The following is a 3,621-nucleotide window of genomic DNA, read 5'->3' as shown; positions in this document are numbered from 1 at the left end:
CTAGACCCATTTTATAGATGAGGAAAGACTGAGAGAGTAAGGAATGACTCAGGCCACACAGCTGCTAACTGCGAAGCTGGGCTTTGCTCCCCTCCTCTCCTCCCTCTTTCGGCCTCCTTCCCTTCATACATAGTTGCTCTGCCTGACCAAATACCCAAGGACCATGGACAAGAAAGAACTGGCAGCGAGGAAGCCCCAGCTGTGGTCTTTTGCATGCTGGGGTCCAGCAGAGATTGCCTTCCAGAAGTCCTTTTCAACTTCTCAGAGCTCTTCTCAGAGTTCTCAGGGTTCTTTCAGGAATTGCAGATGCCCAGAATCACAGACTCCTGGGTCTGAATGGTTGAGTCAGTGTGTAAGAACTGTCCAGGGCATCCTCCCCCACCCAGCACCAAAACAGGTTACAGGGCGTCACTACCTGCCACAGCAGCTCAGCCTAACACCAAGTGGCAGGTTGCGGAGCGTCTTCCCCTACGTTAAGCTAAAACTCCCCTACCCCAGCCTCCCCTCACTAGCCCAGATTTGGACTCCTTAGGATGCAATGGCAATTGTGCTTTCTTTGTATAATATCCACATCGCACCATTTTCCCCTGGCAGCCGGGCCCCCGTCCACTCTGCTTCATGAATGCTGTAACTTGAGACTCCCTTCTCATAGTACTTTTCCACACTTGGCAGGTTTCCACCCCTCTCACTGCCTTGGGGCTCTCTGTTCTTCCCTCTGTCCTTCCCCCTCCTCTGCCTCTCACAAGCCTGTTAGAAGCAGAGCTTCCCGGGCGTGTGCTGATTTCTCCAGGAAATGCCCCTTCTCTTTTTCCTCTGGGTCCATTAGCAACTGCTAGGTCAGACATGGATGTCTGGGGCTTCACCACCATCTCTTCCAAGTTCTATTTTAGGCTGTGGCCTTTTGTTCCCGGCAACCTCTTCTCTAACTCCGGAGAGGTCTAAGGAGCACACCCGCCCAGCCAGACCTCCCCCTTCTCCGGGGGCTCCACAGATGGGCTTAGATGGTAGTAAAGGAGTCAGAAGTTCCACAAGAGCCCTCTTTGTGGGTTCTTCAAGAGGGGCCTTCTCTGAGGTTCCTCCATATTTTGCTTTTTGCCACAGGCCCTACTTTCTTTCCACCATCACCCAACACCCGCCTCTTCCCTCCCTCTTATGGGGGCAGTCCCAGGATAACCCTCAACCTTGTTAGTTTCCAGTTCCCCTAACCTGAGCCCAGTGCACAGGAAAAAAGCCTCCTGCGGGAAAGGCTGTGGGGAGAGCACAGCTCAGACACAGTCCACCGTCAGCAAAATGCTCTTAGCTCTAACTGGAAGCCTACATCACCCATTTGACAATTAGGAACAGGTAAGCTTAGCAGCTCCAAAACATCCTCCGCTGCCCAGTGCTGCTGCTGTCTCATGGGCCAGGCCCTGAGCTGGTGATGGCCTTGGCTGAGCCCCGCCACAATAGGAGACAGCTGGCCACCCTGAGCAGGTGCATCCAAAGGGAGGGCGTGCAGCTAGTCCTCTCCCTCTTGTTAAAAGTGAGGGAGGCTTTCCCAGAAGCTCCTCAGCACACACCCTGTCTGGGCTATTTGACCAGAACTGGGTCACACCCTCTCATTCCTAAAGCAGTCTCTGGGAAGGGGAGACAGTGGACTAACCTGTGGACTGAACCAGGCCTGGAAGGAATTCATATCTTCTGAGTAGGTGGCCGTCAGATACAAAACAAAAATAAGTGACTGTTAGCCAGCAAGAAGCAAGTGAGCACTGTGGGATGGCCAGAGCTTCCCGACCCATGCAGATCAAGGGTTCCTAAAGGACAGGGAGCTGCCAGCACTGCTGAAGCCTGGCCCCCGCAGCTCCATCTGTGCAATTCAGTGCGTGCCACAGAGACCGGAACACCTGCATTTGGGGGAGTGGGTGTGCGTGGGTGTTTAAAAAGACTGAAGTTGATAGAGTCTGCTAATAGACAACAACAAACCCAGGAAATAAATATGTAAATCATACACTTATAAACTTGATCTTGAAGATCACATGAGCACAGAGATTCCTAAACTCATTCAAGGCGGAAAAATTTTTAAAAAAGGTAATCTTTATGGAATGCCAAGATTCTTGATCAAATTAATCAATCAAATTAAAATAATTTTAATAGCAAAAATATCTGTTCATTATATATGTTGAGGATGTATCATCCTCAACAAAGAAAAATGCAAGCCAGGTATGGTGTGCACCTGTAATCCCAGCTACTTGGGAGGCTGAGGTGGAAGGATTGCCTGAGCCTGGGAGGTTGAGGCCACAGTGATTGTGCGACTGCACTCCATCCTGGGCGACAGACAAGACCTTATCTCAAAAAAAAAAAAAAAAAAAAGAAAGAAAAGAGGAAAGGAAGGGGCAGGGACAGGGGCAGGGGGAGGGGCAGGGCAGGGTAGGGAAGGGAAAGGAAAGACCCAAACTAACTGTCCTTGAGTTTTCCATTATTATTGGCAGTCCCCAGCTTTCCATGGTTCGACTTAGGATGGTGTGAAAATGATGTACATTCAGTAGAAATTATACTTTAAATTTTGAATTTTGATGTTTTCCTGGGCTAGCGACATGCAGTACAATATATTCTTACATGAGATATTCCACACTTTATTACAACATAAACCTTGTGTTAGATGATTTTGCCCAACCATAAACTGAGTGTTCTGAGCACGCTGAAGTAGGCCAGGCTAAGCTCTGATGTTCAGTAGGTGGGGTGGATTAAGTGCATTTTTAACTTAAAACATTTTCAATGTCTGATGGGTTTTTTGGGACATAACCCCATCGTAAGTTGAGGAGTATGTGTATTGGGTTTGCTTGGAGTTGTTTTTCCTTATTTGGTTGTTTTGTTTTCTATCTTATATGAGCAAAGGGGTAAAAGATTTCAGAAAAACACCTGAGAGGTAAATCTTAATACCATTCAATCCAGCATATCCATTAGTAAATTAAGAATGAGCGAAAGCCCCCCACTGGCCAAGTGTAAAGGCTGGGCTCCCTGAAACAGCTATAGGGACACTCCAAGTACTTTGAAAAACACCAATTCAGCCAAAACCTCACATTTATTTTCTCCAAAAGTTACCAAGGCTCACAGATGCCTTTGGGTTTCCCCAAGGTCACCCAGTTAATTATTGACATAGCAACTCCCCTCGCAAAGCAAAGAACCAAAATGATTTCCCACATCCCATGTTGGGATGCATGTTAATGAGGAAGGGAGGCCTCTGCATGGGGGGGCCTGAGCTAAGTATGTCTAGTCAGAGTCCAAATCTGGGACACACTTGAAAAGCTTCCTAATCCACCTATATGCAGAAGAATGAAGCTTGGAACTCATTTCAAAAGTTGTTTCTACTGGTGATTTAAAGACACACTCCTCTCTCCCTCATGCACACAAGCACAGACCTGCAAGAGCACTGTCCCCTCCAGAGCCTGACACTCCAGACCCCCAGCAAGTGTGAAATCCAGGTGTGACTTTCTAGGCATGGCCTGGTAAGAAAGGGCCTGGCACTCCTTGGCTCCCTCCTCCCAGGCAGAAATGGTTAATTGCCAGCTCCAAGCTGCCTCCAGCCCAGCCCTAATCACCGATCTCAGAGGGCTGGGCTGCGCTGGGGCTGAGCGGCTCCAG

The sequence above is a fragment of the Trachypithecus francoisi genome, unplaced genomic scaffold, assembly GCF_009764315.1.
Source record: "Trachypithecus francoisi isolate TF-2019V2 unplaced genomic scaffold, Tfra_2.0 Lachesis_group9, whole genome shotgun sequence".
Taxonomy (NCBI): domain Eukaryota; kingdom Metazoa; phylum Chordata; class Mammalia; order Primates; family Cercopithecidae; genus Trachypithecus; species Trachypithecus francoisi.
This window is presented reverse-complemented; position numbering follows the sequence as displayed.